This window comes from Lampris incognitus, chromosome 7, assembly GCF_029633865.1.
Source record: "Lampris incognitus isolate fLamInc1 chromosome 7, fLamInc1.hap2, whole genome shotgun sequence".
Taxonomy (NCBI): Eukaryota; Metazoa; Chordata; class Actinopteri; order Lampriformes; family Lampridae; genus Lampris; species Lampris incognitus.
The window spans coordinates 40,315,419-40,330,778 of record NC_079217.1 but is presented as its reverse complement, the minus strand read 5'-3'; the positions used below and the strand labels follow the sequence as shown (position 1 = coordinate 40,330,778).

Here is a 15,360-nt window from a genome sequence, read left to right as displayed (position 1 = left end):
TGGGAGGTGGAGTGGTACCAACTAGATATAGTTGGGCTCACCTCCACACATAGTATGGGCTTTGGTACCAAACACCTGGAGAGGGGCTGGACTCACTACTTTTCTGGAATTGGCCAAGGTGACAGGTGTCTGGTGGTGTGGGGATACTCACAAGTCCCCGGTTGAGAGCCGCCGTGTTGAAGTTCTCCCAGGGGAATGAGAGGGTTGCCTCTATATGACTGCGAGTCACTGGGGGAAAGGCTCTGACTGTTGTGTGTGCTTATGCACCGAATAGCAGTTTGGAGTATCCGGGCTTCTTGGAGTCTCTGGGTGGTGCCCTGGATAGGGCTCCGCCTCGGGACTCTATAGTTCTGCTGGGGGACTTCAACGCTCACATGGACAACGATGGAGAAACCTGGAGGGGCGTGATTGGGAGGAATGGCCTTCCTGATCTGAACCAGTGCGGTACCTTGTTATTGAACTTCTGTGCGAGTCATGGATTGGCAATAACAAACACCATGTTCGAACATAAGGTAGTTCATAAGTGTACTTGGTACCAGAACACCTTAGGCTGAAGATCGATGATAGACTTTGTGGTCGTATCATCAGATCTGCGGCTGTATGTTTTGAACACTAGGGTGAAGAGAGGAGCAGAGCTGTCAACTGATCACCACCTGGTGGTGAGTTGGATCAGATGGCGGGAAAGGCTGCCGGACAGACCTGGCAAACCTAAACGTGTAGTGAGGTTGAACTGGGAATGTCTGGCGGAGGCCCCTGTCCATGAGGTCTTCAACTCTCACCTCCGTAAGAAGTTCTCGTGTATCCCAAGGGAGGCTGGGGACATGGAGTCTGAGTGGGCCATGTTCAAAGCCTCTATTGTAGATGCAGCAGGCAAGAGTTGTGGTCAAAAGGTCATCGGTGCCTGTCGAGGCAGCAACCTAAGAACCCGCTGGTGGACATTGGCAGTGAGGGAAGCCGTCAGGCTGAAGAAGAAGGCCTTACGAATTTGGTTGGCCCAGGGGTCTCCTGAAGCAGCAGACAGGTACCGGGGGCCAGAAGGGCTGCCGCTTTGGTGGTCGTGGACGCAAAAACTTGAGTGTGGGGAGAGTTCAGCGAGGCTATGGAGGAGGACTTTCAGTTGGCCTCAAGGAAGCTCTGGCAAACCACCCGGCAACTCAGAAAGGGGAAGCAGGGCTTAATTCAGGCTGTGTTCAGCCAGGGAGGGGAACTGTTGACCCGGACTGCAGATGTTGTCGAGCAGGGAAAAGAACACTTTGAGGAGCTCCTGAACCTGACTAACACATCCTCAGTGCAGGCGGCAGAATCTGAAGACTCAGGGGAAGCCCTGCCCATATCAATGGCAGAGGTCTCTGAGGTAGTTAAAAAGCTCCTTGGTGGCAAGGCACCAGATGTGGATGAGATTCACCCTGAGATGCTGAAGGCTCTGGACATTGTTGGGCTGTCTTGGTTGACACAGCTTTTCAGTGTCGCGTGGAGGTCGGGGACAGTACCTGTGGAGTGGCAGACTGGGATGGTGGTTCCCACATTCAAAAAGGGGGACCCAGAGGGTGTCCTCCAATTATCGGGGCATCACATTGCTAAACCTCCCTGGGAAAGTCTACTCTAGGGTGATCGAAAGGAGGCTCCGAACGATTATCGAACCTCGGATCGAGGAGGGACAACGCGGATTCCGTCCTGGTCATGGAACAATGGACCAGCTCTTTACCCTTGCGAAAGTGCTGAGGGGGCATGGGAGTTAGACCAGCCAGTCTACATGTGTTTTGTGGACTTGAAGAAGGCTTACGACCGTGTACCCCGAGGCACTCTGTGGGGGGTACTGCGGGAATATGGGGTACCGGGGCAGTTGCTACAAACCACCCGGTCCTTGTTTAACCAAAGTGAGAGCTGTGTCCGCATTCTCGGCACAAAGTCAAACACATTTTTGCTGGGTGTCGGACTCCACCAGGGTTGTCCCTTGTCTCCGATTCTGTTTGTGATATTTATGGACAGAATCTCAAGGCGCAGCCAAGGTGAGGAGTGTGTCCGTTTTGGGAACCTCAGAATTGCATCTTTGCTCTTTGCAGATGATGTGGTTTTGTTGGCTTCATCAGAACGCAACCACCAGCGTGCACTGGGGCAGTTGGCAGCTGAGGGTGAAATGGCTGGGATGAGAGTCAGCACCTCCACGTCTGAGGCCATGGTTCTCTACCGGAAAATGGTGGATTGCTCTCTCCGGGTTGGGGATGAGTTGTTGCCTCAAGTGAAGGAGTTCAAGTATCTGGGGGTCTTGTTCACGAGTGAGGGTAGGATGGAGCAGGAGATTGACAGGCGGTTTGGTGCAGCATCAGCAGTAATGCGGACGTTGTACCAGACCGTTGTGGTGAAGAAGAAGCTGAGCCGGAAGGCAAAGCTCTCAATTTACCAGTCAATCTTCGTTCCAACCCTCACCAATGGTCATGAGCTTTGGGGAGTGACTGAAAGGGTAAGATTGCAGATACAAGCGGCTGAAATTAGTTTCCTCCGTAGGGTGTCTGGGCTCAGCCTTAGAGATAGGGTGAGGAGCTCGGACATCCGGAGGGAGCTTGGAGTAGAGCCGCTGCTCCTTCGCGTCCAAAGGAGCCAGTTGAGGTGGTTCGGGCATCTGATTAAGATGCCTCCTGGGCGCCTTCCTTTGGAGGTTTACCGGGCTCGGCCAACTGGGAGGAGGCCCCGGGGTAGACCCAGAACTCGCTGGAGGGACTACATATCCAATCTCGCCTGGGAACACCTTGGAATCCCCCAGGAGGACCTGGAGGGCATTGCTGGGGAGAAGGACGTCTGGAGTGCCCTACTTAGCTTGCTGCCACCACGACCTGACCCCGGATAAGTGGCTGATGATGAATGAATGAAAATGTATTTATTTCATATAAGGTCTCTCTCTCCTAATTTCCCCATAAATATACAAAGTGTTACCTTCATCTTCTCAAGATGGTCGCCATGAGGCTTGCCCCGGTTCCTGCCTTGCTGCTGTGTCTTGCACTATTGTCTATGTTTTATGTCAGAAAAGCATAATTTCTATGGAAATACAACTGTGAGAAGTTGCTGTATGTCAGGAGGACTACATTTGACAATTTGGGACTACCTGCCAACAATCCAGAGGATATACTGGTTGTAAACAACACTTGTTCGTCACCCTGGGGAAATACACCTAGCACAAGGACACGGAGAACCGGGGTGCTCTCCAGGTTCAGGAGACGGCCCTATCAGCCACCACTACCAGCACTGATCTTATCCAACATGTGATCCCTCAAAAATAAAATGGAGGAACTTTTGTCATTAACACAAATCGACAAGAGACTACAGAGACTCCTCAGCCTTCTGCTTTACTGAGACATGGCTGGATCAATCGGCCCCTGATCAAGTGCCCCCCCCGCCCCGCTTCACTATCTTCAGAGCCGACAGGTCAGTCAAACTATCTCACAAGTCAAAAGGCGGAGGTATTCGTCTCATGGTCAATCAGTGCTGGTGTAACAACTCAACAATCCTTGGTCGCTACCTCTCATGATCTTGAATTCATCAGTTTGAAATGCAGACCATATTACCTTCCAAGAATTCGCTTCAATTGTATTAGTTGCTGTTTACATTCCACAGTTCCACCACAACCTAATGCTAACACAGCCATTAGCGAACTCTCACTACACATTTCCTATGCTGGAACTCCAACCGTGACACGTCTGCCATCGTGTTAGGTGATTTCAACCAAACAAATCTGCCCCTCGAACTACCTAACTATGAGCAACAAGTCACTTGCCATAGCAGAGAAAACAAAACATTGGATCACTGCTACATCTCAATTTTGAATGCTTACCGTGCATTCCCAAGGGCTCCACCGGGGAAGTCTGACCATGCTGTGTTACTCCTCATCCCAAAATACAGACAAAAGTTTAACTCCATCAAGAAAACATCCAAATCTTTCAGGTCTTGGTCCATGGACACCATTGAAATGCTTCGAGGGTGCTTTGAATGCACCAATTGGAATATATTTAGTGCAGCTTGGGACTCCCTTGATGAACTCACTGGCACAGTCACATCATACATCAAGTTCTGCAAGGAAATGTGCATCCCTACCAAAACCGTGACATTGTACGGCAATAAAAAAAAACCCTGGTTCTCCAAAGAATTACACATCCTACACAAAGAAAAGAACTGGGCATACAAAAACGGAAACAGGGATCAGTACAGAGCAGCCAAGTATAAGTTGTGTGCTGCAATAAGAAAAGCAAAGTCCAGCTACGCAACAAAACTCGAACAATAACTTTTTTCCAGTAACTCTAGATAAATATGGAAAAATTGTAAGGAAATGACACATTATAAAAAACACTCCTGCTTCCCTCCAGATAATGACATAACCTCCCAGATAAATTTAATAAGTTTTATGCAAGGTTTGAAAAACCTATTCCACCAGCCATCCCTCCTACCCCTACTGCAATGCCACCCTTCTGAATCCAGGAGGATGAGGTGAACAAGAAGCTGAACATTAAGAAAGCATCAGGGCCAGATGGCATCAGTCCTGCTTTGTTGAGCCACTGTGCAGCACAATTGGCCTCAATATTTTCCACCATATTTAACACCTCTCTAAGTCAAGGTACAGTCCCACAGTTCTTCAAACTCTCTACCATCATTGCTGTGCCAAAGTTGTCAAAGATCACCTGCCTCAATGACATCAGACCAGTTGCCCTAACATTTGTGGCCATGAAAGCAATTGAGCGCATCATTCTGTCATGCTTGAAATCTTGCACCTCCCCAATGATGGACTTATATCAATTTGCCTATCAAACCAACTGGTCTGTTGAGGATGCAGTTAGCATAGCCCTGCACCATGCCATGCAACACCTGGACTCACCAAACACCTACGCATGCATCCTGTTCATAGACGTTATGTAGTAACTTGAATGACATGTATACTTTATAATAAGAACACTTAACTGAATGGGACCGATACATAGCCGAATCGGAGTGCACTAATTGTCCACGAGTACTAACATGGCACATACACAATAGACTGACGGACAGAATACATTTGCTTCCTGTGTGATGGCCTAAAGGGTCCGGGGACCCCATGAAAGAATAATATAAAACTAGTCCTGTTTAACTCATTATAACACTTACAACACTTCTCCCCCCTTACGCTAAATTTCCCCTGTGGACAGAAAAACATTTAACAACAGAAGTCTTGTACACCTTCAAACTTGTTAGTGTAGGCCCGTGAACATAAACAATAACCTGACACATGACACTGTAAACATCTGAAGTAGGTAAGCCACTTATGCAACACATGAACACCCTGACTTCAGTCTCTGTCTTAAAGGGTTAGTCTGTCAGGCAGTTTGTGACTACGCTGACAGCGGTATAGTACTACCCCCAGTGTCTCAGAAGACATTGGTGGGGTCTCTCCGAGTGGGCATGGGGGTGCCTCAGCAGACATTGGTGTTGTGTCTCCCACTGGGCCTGGGTTCGTCAACACAGGAGTGGGTTGCATGTGTGAGCTTTTGAGTTCATTACTCACTCCTGTAGTCACCACGGCCCCTGGATGTCACTCCTGTGCTGGGCCTTGTTCTGTCTCCCCTGTATGCCCCCCTGCTGAAGTGTCTGGATGCAGAGGAGTGTCGTGGCGCTGACGGACGTGGTCCTGGTGCCTGCGAAACACTCTGCCATCCGTTAGTTCCACCACGAAAGAGATAGGACTGCTCTGCTTTAGAATGACCCCTGGCAGCCAGTGACCACTGACAAAGTTTCTCACATACACAGTCCTTTTCTTCAAAATGTCTTTCTCTGGCACGCTCATTGTGCCTCTCCTTTTGTTTCTCCTGTTTCCTCTCCACCCTTGCTTTAACATCTGGATGCATCAAGTCCAGGTGTGACTTTGGCTTCCTGCCCATCAGCATTTCTGCAAGTGTGAGCCCTGTCATTGTTTGTGGCATTATGCAATGCTGAAACAGCCAACGTGAGAGCTTTGTTGCAATGGGCTCCCTTCCTGTCATACATTTAAGCCCTTCCTTAAACATCTGCATGGCTTTCTCGGTCATACCTTTTGAGGCAGGATGGAATGGTGCTGTGTGGATGTGGCGGATGCCGTTCCTTTCCATGAACTCCCTGAACAACTCACTGGTAAATGTTGCACCATTGTCACTCACCAGTGTGTCAGGAAGTCCAAAAGTTGCAAACACTTGACGCAGCTTGTCAGTCATCACCGGAGCTGTGATGTTGCTCATGAGGTGTACCTCTAGCCACTTAGAATGTGCGTCCACAATGACTAGAAACATCTGCCCCATAAAAGGCCCTGCAAAGTTCACATGTAGTCTGGACCACGGGCGGTCAGGCCACTCCCATGGATGGAGTGGGGCAGGCGGTGCCATTTTTTGGTTTATCTGACACTGGGAACAGGATTTCACCTTGTTTTCTAGATCCTGGTCCATGTTAGGCCACCATGCATATTCCCTGGCTAAGCTTTTCATTGGGAGGCCCCTGGATGGGCCTCATGGATCTCCTCCATTACTTGTGAATGCCACTGAGGTAGGACCATCACTCTGGAGCCCCAGAGATCACAGCTGTCTTGGACGCTCAGTTAATCTTTTTGTTTAGCATAAGGCCTCAGTCTCTCATCCTCTACCACAGGGGGCCAACCCTGCCTGAGGAATCTTTTCACCTGAGACAGGACCGGGTCCCTCTCTGTCCACTGTTTGATTTGTGTGGCATTCACTCTCTGGAGGCACCATGGTCTGGGTGGGTGTGTCAGGCAAAGGGAGCCGACTCAGCGCGTTCGCGTTTGTGTTGTCCTCCCCTGCTCTGTAGACTATAGTGTATTGGTAGGCTGACAACGTGAGGGCCCAGCGCTGTACTCTCATTGATGCCATGGAAGGAATATACTTTAGCTCACTAAAAAGATTCATCAGCGGTTTGTGGTCAGTATATAGGGTAAATGCCCGACTGTAGAGGTACTGATGAAAATGTTTAACAGCGAACACAACAGCTAGACCCTCCTTGTCTAGCTGAAAGTAGCCCTTCTCAGCTCGTGTCAATGACCGTGATGCGAATCCAATGGGTTTTTCTGACCCGTCCTTCATCACGTGAAAGAGCTGCTCCGACGCCATATGGCGAGGCGTCACAGGACAGAATGATCTTTTTGTCTGGGTCGAAATGAACCAGCAGCCTCGCTGAATACAGTAGTGTTTTCGCATTGGCGAAATCTGTCTCCTGTGCAGGAATCCTTGCGGAGAAGTGAGTACAGGGGCACCAGCTGTGTTGACAGGTCTGTGAGGAACTTACCATAGTAGTTCACCATGCCCAGAAATGACCTGTGCTCAGGCACATTTTTGGGGCTTGCAGCTTCCTTGATGGCCCTGACCTTGTCCTCCACTGGACGCAAACCCTGGGCCGTGATGGTATGGCCCAGGTATGTCATGCTTGGTGCTTGGAAAATATACTTGCTATGCTTCAAGCGGAGCCCTGCCTCTGGGAGTCTCTTTAGCACCTGCTCCAGGTTGCTGAGGTGCTCCTCCTCAGTCTCTCCAGTGACCAGGATATCATCCAGATAAACTGCTACATGGGGAATACCCTGCAACAGACTGTCCATTATTCTTTGGAAAATGGCTGGGCTGGAGGCCACTCCAAACACTAGGCGGTTGTACCTAAACAACCTCTCGTGGGTGTTGATTGTGGTGAATCTGTTTAGAGTCCTTGTCCAACACCAACTGTTGGTAGGTATGGCTCATGTCTAGTTTTGAAAATGTCTTACCACCAGCCAGGGTTGCAAACAGGTCCTCCACTCTCGGGAGAGGGTATTCATCTTGCTGGGAGGCCTGGTTGATGGTGAGTTTGTAGTCTCCACAGATACATACCATGCCATTGCTCTTGAGAACTGGGCCAATGGGGGCCGCCCAGGCTGAGAACTGGACAGGATGCATGACTCCCTGCCTCTGTAGTCTGTCCAGCTCTTCCTCCACTTTGTCTTTCATAGCATAGGTTACTCTTCTGGCCTTGAAAAAGAGAGGGTAGCCTGAGGATCTACATGCAGTTTAACTGTAGTTCTCCACAGTGCCCCCAGCTCATCTTTGAAAACCTCAGCATACTTTTGAATGACATCCTCAGTCACCCGTTTGTGTTTAATCTCACCCCAGTGCTGCTTAATTTTCTGGAGCCAGTCCCATCCCAGTAGACTGGGCCCCCTACCTTTTACAACCAGGAGTCATGCTCTTGCTTCCTGGCTGTTAAACTGAATGTCCACCTCTAGTGCACCGACCAATGGTATGGTCTATCCTGTGTACGTCCATAGATTAATACTCACTGGGGTAATGGTGGGTGCCTTGGTATCACCCCAAGTCTCTCTGCAGGTCTCCTCACTGATGATAGAGGCAGAGGCCCCTGTGTCAACCTCCATCCTTATCTCTTTTCCACTGACTACCACTGTAGCGTAGATAGGTGAGTGAGTATGTGGCTCACTCACCTTGAACATGTTGACAGAGCATTCCTCCCCCTCCTCTGTATCCAGGTAGTGTGCCTCTAACTGTGGCTTTCTAAAGGCAGTGTTGCCCCGCCCAGTCTCTATTTTGCCCTTAGAACCCCTGCACTTTTTTGACTGTGCCTGTGGCTCATTCACATTGAGCACAGTGTAGGAGCATTCCTCCTCCTCCTCCTGCTCGGAGTCCTCCACATAGTATGGAGCTGACTATGGCTTCCTAAAGGTATCATTACCCTGCCGAGTCTTTGTTTTACCCTTAGCACCCCTACACCTTTTAGCTAAATGTCCTTTTAGATTGCAGTTGTGACACACTGCCTCCTTGAACTTGCAGTTGTTTGCATAATGTGCCCTTCCACACCTGAAACACTCCACTGCTCGAGACCTATCTGCCTCCCTCCTAACCTGGTGCACTTATCCCGCCTGCCCACCAGCACTGTGAATGTCTTTTGCGTTGTTATCAGCCATTTCCATTCCTTGAGCCAATTCCAATGCTCTCTTGAAAGTTAACATAATCTCCCTTAGTAAACAACGCTGAATCTTGTCGTCATTAATGCCAACTACAAATATGTCACGGAGCATATCCTCTAACATCAGCCCGTACTCACAATGCTCTGAGAACTGACGGAACTCTGCAACAAACTGGGCTACGGACTAACCTGACTTCCGGACCAGAGTGTTGAATTTAAACTTCTGGATGATCACTGATGGCCTGGGATTGTGGTGATCCTGAACGAGCTTGGCTAGCTCATCAAATTAAAGGTCGCCCGCTTTCTGTGGTGTCGCCAAATTCCTCATCAATTTGTATATCTTCGCACCACACACACTCAGTAGAATTGAGCGCTGTTTATCCTCATCAGTAATTCCGTTAGCACAGAAAAAGTATCCCAACCTTTCCACATATTCCGTCCAGTCCCCGTTCTCCTCCACAAACTCACTGATAGTCCCAAATGTGGCCATGGTTCCGTTTCCTCTGTCGGCATTCTCACTCGCACTCATGAATGTAACATTAGCTCAATTAGCTAGCAAACAACGATCAGATGTAGTTTTATTCGCCAAAACGTCAGCCTTCTATCTCTCATTTGATCCTCGTCGCCAAAAATGTAGTAACTTGAGTGACACATATACTTTATAAGAACAAAACTTTACTTAACAGAATGGGACCAATACATAGCCAAATTGCAGTGCACTAACCGTCCACGAGCACTAACATGGCACATACACAATAGACTGACGGACAGAACATATTTACTTCCTGTGTGATGTCCTAAAGGGTCCGGGGACCCCATAAAAGAATAATAATAAAACTAGTCCTGTTTAACTCATTATAACACAACACTAGTTCCATCTTCAACTCCATCAACCCACTCAAACTCTTTACCATACTCTTGGACATGAACATTGACCTAGCTATATGCCACTGGATTTAGAGCTTCCTGTGGAACAGGCCACAGAGGTTGAAGGTTAATAACCTAACCTCACATCACAGGTGCTCCTCAGGGCTATGTTCTCTCCCCCTGGCTCTTCTCCCTTTACACCACCCACTTTACATCCACGGATAGCTCTTTGAAAATAATAAAATACGACACAACCATTGTAGGCCTCCTCTCCAACAATGATGAAACCCAGTACCGCACTGAGGTAGACCAAGCTGTCACTTGGTGCGCAAACAACAATCTTCTGCTTAATACAGCCAAAACCCAAGGACTCATTATTGACTTCTGATGCATTCCGAATCCCAAAACACCCATACAAATGAACAGAGACCCCATAATCACCACTGACTTTTAAATTCCTTGGAACATACATCAGCAATAACCTTAAGTGGAAAATTAACACTGAACACATCACTGCAAAAGCTCAACAATGACTTTACTTTCTTAGGCAGCTTAAAAAATAAAAATTGGTGAAGCAATGGCAACAACATGAGAGCCTCTATAATGTCAACTCAAAAAAATACCATATTGCACCAGGGAAAGAAGCTGGCTGATTTTATATAATAGTGACACCTGGTTTTATGAGCTTGCATGATTATGGAGGGGTTGGATTTATTTGGTCTTTTCCCCATCTGTACGTGTACGTGTATCTGTATGTGTGTGTGCCAAAGAAATATGTGTGTGTCACCAAGATTGGAAAAACTAGACATCTTTCGATGTCTGTCATTAAATATACAATACCCTGCATTTTCCTTGTCTGAAGTGTCTAAAGCAGTAGCGTACTGTGGGTTTTCAGTCAGGGCCTTCAATTACGAACTGCACCCCCCCCCCCCCACACACACACAGACACACACAAATTTATCATATGGGTGCCGATACAGCCAATACAGCCACATACAAAATACATTATCACGTACTATATGCACTACTGGATCAACACCAAATACATTATCACTCACTATATGCACTACTGGATCAACACCAAAAAGACAGCTGATCTTCAACCACCACAATGCACACTGCTATGCACTATAGCAACTATTGCAGCATCACCATCACATCTTCCTTTATGTCACTCAGCAACCAGATTGCACATGCACACCACATGGCTCAAAAACAAAAACAACTAGAACAGTGCATTCAGTAGAGTGTAGATTTCTGCCAGAAATATCTCCCGTTCTCCAGTGCTGCGACTAGGCGACAAACCACCCCTTTCTTCGCCTACCAGGAGAAGGGTCCATTATGTGTTTAAATGTCATTGTTTTCATGATATATAAATGAATGTAGTTGAATGACTTTCATTCATTCTAAAGCAATAAAACAACAGTAACAAAACATAACTTGTTTTATTGTAGCTACTGAGACGATATCCAGCTGTGACTGTGATTAATCCTACTCTTGAAATTGTATTTTTATAGTGGAGTTTTAACATTGGAGTCTATGGCACCTCCGCGTCCAATCTCCCCCATGATGGCTGTTAAATAAACATGGTGGTGAGGTGAATAAAGCGAATTAGTTTTGGTTCATCCAGTGTTCCACCAGCTCTGCTGTGCTGGGAGATCAGCAGTGAATGATTAACTGATTTGTGAAATACGATCGATGTCTCGTTTACTTTCAATACTCATACCCGTATACATAATGGGCACTGTCGCAGTCCGATCTAAATCAACAGTGCACATGCTTGCAGCAACAGAGAGCAGTGTTGGTCAAATGAACTAGAGTGAATGAGAGGGAGCAGCGATAGTGAGGACAAACGTTTTCCAAAGGTTTTGAATCACCAAAACCATGAGAGGTTCTTGATCATATAGTCATAACTGTGTACAAAATTTTTTAGGCTGACAGGTCCACTAGTTTGCAAGATTAGTCACGGACAGACACACGCATGTGTGACCAAAGGCATGTAACCGAGCATATTTCCACCCGCTGCGGGATTTGATTCGCGGTTGTACTGCACCACGAGGCGACATTGCTAACCACTCCACTAAAGGGGGCCAACCCCCTTACAACTGGCCAGTGAGTCTTTTTGTAGGTTACAGGCATAATCCCCTCCAGACTACCGGTGGAGATAACAAACACGTCTCCACAGTTGGCGTAGTATTCACCAGTCACTCGTGCAAATTCATTAAATTATAGATAGCCACAATATTATCAGTGCACCGCCTTCAGTTCAATAAGAAAATGTGCACACCAATCTGGAGTTGAAGTTCCACCTCACTTGAGAGACTCGTGGCAGACTTCTCTCACAAAATTAATCTAGTAACTACCAGAGTCACAAAAACACTAAGTAGATCCACAACTGAATCATCAGTAGCTGTGAATGTGGCAGTCATTGCGCTTAGTTTGCTCACAACCAGCCAATGGCTTGAGCTCAAAGTTGATGAGGATACCGGGGCTAGCACCGACACATCGCAGGGCCCTGGGGTGTTCTGTCACTACACATCAAAATTTGACTGGCTAATGATATGGTCACTCAAAGTTGTAAAAATTTACAGCTTCAGGCTTCAACAAAAGGCTAGCAACACAAACTATTGCTGATCCAAGGAGCTGTGCTACATTTACATGACATAGGAAATCCCTGCTCAGGCCCAGGAGAAAACACGTAATTGAATTCAGACACACTTCAGGCACAGTTCAGTTTAACTATGAAAAACAAATTATGATTTTGATTTTGACAGGTCCAGCAGAGAAGGCCCTGATGGCCGTGACAGCCCAACACTGGCCTCCGTGCAGACCATGTATTGCCACATAGGCCAAGGAATTCTATATTTTCTTCAACTGTAGTGCTTTCTGAGACCTGCCACCTGAAACTACTGATTGACAAAACCAAAGATTTTCTGCTGTCAAAAAATCCTCTAGGGGAAGCTAATGTGTATGGTTGTTATTCCAGGACCTTGACCTGAATGCATGGTTATTATAAGTGACTTCAGCTGGCAAATGCTCAACTTCACTAGTCACTAACCTACTGTAGAAGTGTCCTCCTTCTGCATGAACCCGTTTTGTTTTGTATGGTTCCGCATTTGCTGTTTTGTTGTGGTCAAAATTGTAAACAGAGTACCCAAAGTAGTGATGGATTTATATTACGGGGAAACACAAGCATTGGACACAATTTGAAAGCACAGCTAATGAATTTCTTCCATGTCACTCTGAATTTCGCTCTTTCTCTCTGTCAAAATACAGCACACGTGTATTTGTGTCCAAGAGTCAAATGCATCAGGCTTTCAAAAACTAACTGATTTCCATGACAATGTACAGTCCACAGAGGAAACTGGCAGGACATCTGTAAGTTGGAGCCTCATGATAGAAAGAGGAGCTTCTCCTGTCATTTTCCTTCTGTTTCAGCAACTGCAGCTTCTGCTGCCTGAATTTATTCCTTGTTTTGCCTTTCTCAACTCTTTACTCCATCCCCTTTATTCTTTTTCAGTCAACTGTTCTTATGCCTCCACACATTCCTGCTATTTCATTTCTTGCAGTCTCTCTTTGTTCCCCCAAAACACACACACACACCTCTTCCCACATCATCGTCACCTCCCTCCCTGTTTTATTGATCAAGTTCTTCTCCTCCTTTTGCAGGCTTTCTGTCACCCACCATCCTCTCCTTTTCTTGTCTTCCTAATATCCTTCTATTTTTTCATAACCCTTTCTTCTAATTCACTGTACCACCAACTGTGATACTCACCCCCTCTCTTCCTTCTCCCTGGCCATGCTGTCTCTTAGCTGCTGTAGTCTCTCCTCCATCTCTGTGCTCTCCTGGGCCAGAGTCATCGTCTCTATGCGCAGCTCCTGCAGGTTCCTATGGTAAAATTTGTACACACACACACACACACACACACACACACACACACACAGAAATCAATCAACAATCATACAAATGACCTATTCTATTGGATCAGAGAGTCAGGCTTTCATCAATCAGTTCAATTTATCTGCGGCTTTGAGAGATCCCTTTTGCCATTACTGATCGATACTTCAAATAGTCACTGGATCAAGGTGCCACCTTGCCAGACATCGATTCAATCAATTACATGTTAGCGAATGAGGAACTACTGCAGGGTATTGGGAGTCAATTTAGTGAGAAATATGAAGGAATCAAATACACAGCATCACCAGCTATTGAAATATGTAAATTTCAGGATTTTACTTAGCTCTATCTTATGATGAGATAAAGGCACTGTACTAACCTAGCTGTGGGCTGAAGCCGCACAGCTATGAGCTTATGCAAAACCCACTCTCGGGTCAGAATATGTACAAGTGATCGGAAATGTATGGATATGGCAGCCAAACAACACCAATGACCTACAACCAAATGTTTAAATTACCTAAGTCTTATATCTTATTACCTGGCATTGAGCTTAACTGATCTGGCCTTGTTGTTAGGAAGCACCACAAAGTCATTTAAATTCATGGCTCTTCGTACTGGTGGTTCAGGTATTCGTCCCACGTCTTCTGCAATGCTTTTACTAAGAGTCTCTCCTGTAATAAAAAAAAATCCAACTGTAATGACATAAAACTAGCAATTCCTTTGAGGCTAGGCTAAATCACATACTGCTCTAAATGAATACTGGCGCAAGGAAATTAGGAGAGAAAAAAAGCAGGGACAAATTTGCTCAAACGTATAAGAGGCCGTTAAAAAAGAAACAATCCAGCGCATGGAAATTATCGGGCTGGTGTACTTAGACTGCTCGTAAAGTGGCTGGCATTTCTACCGGAAAATAAAAAGCCAAGCGAAGAAGAAAAAAATAGTAAGCAAGTGGCTATAGAATATAGGAGTCGTAGCGGGTAGCCACACCTGCTAGCAACTTAATGGCCAGCGAACTAACGTTAGCGTTGAATATAACAGCTGACATTAGCTTGCCTAACCAACGTTGGTCAGTGTGGGCTTTACCTGTTTTACCTGCCATGTAGCTTATGCCAGACAAGTACTATAAAGTGAAAGCCAAATCTAGTCTGACATTTCAGCGAATACCTTTGGCTCTACTGACACTTCATAGTTACCTCAAGCTGTCCTTTACACGCCTCCTTGGCTTCAGGGTTTAAGTTAACCAACTAACTTAGTTAGCCATGCCGTACTAGCCACAGCTCCCCAAAACCCGGTGCGCAACTGTGTTGACTGATGTTTCCATGGCAACACCGTTATCGCGACACGTTAGTTCACTTCGCGAAATGAAAACGAGAGCTTCTTTTCATCCATCAAGTTGACCGTACGATATTGAACTATTTATTTAACTGGCGCTATGCGTCCCTTTTATACTGAGAATAAACATTGGGAGCCACGGAAACCGAGTCCCATGTGCACCAGTAGTCATACTTGGAAGAGGGAAGTGCCCTTATTAAATTTCACAGAATCAGTATTCATCCTTTTTGCTCGCATAAGAGTTTAAAGACCTCGTTATTTTTTTCAACAGACCTACTGTTTGAGTTGGTCATCTAAGGATTTGCTGCTAAATTCCTTAA

At 46.5% G+C, this 15,360-nt stretch overlaps 1 pseudogene; it reads right to left on the bottom strand.

The window, feature by feature from the left end:
* Positions 1 to 5,551: 5,551 nt before the first annotated feature.
* Positions 5,552 to 13,671, bottom strand: LOC130115240 (uncharacterized protein K02A2.6-like; annotated as a pseudogene).
* Between the last annotated feature and the right edge of the window lie 1,689 nt (positions 13,672 to 15,360).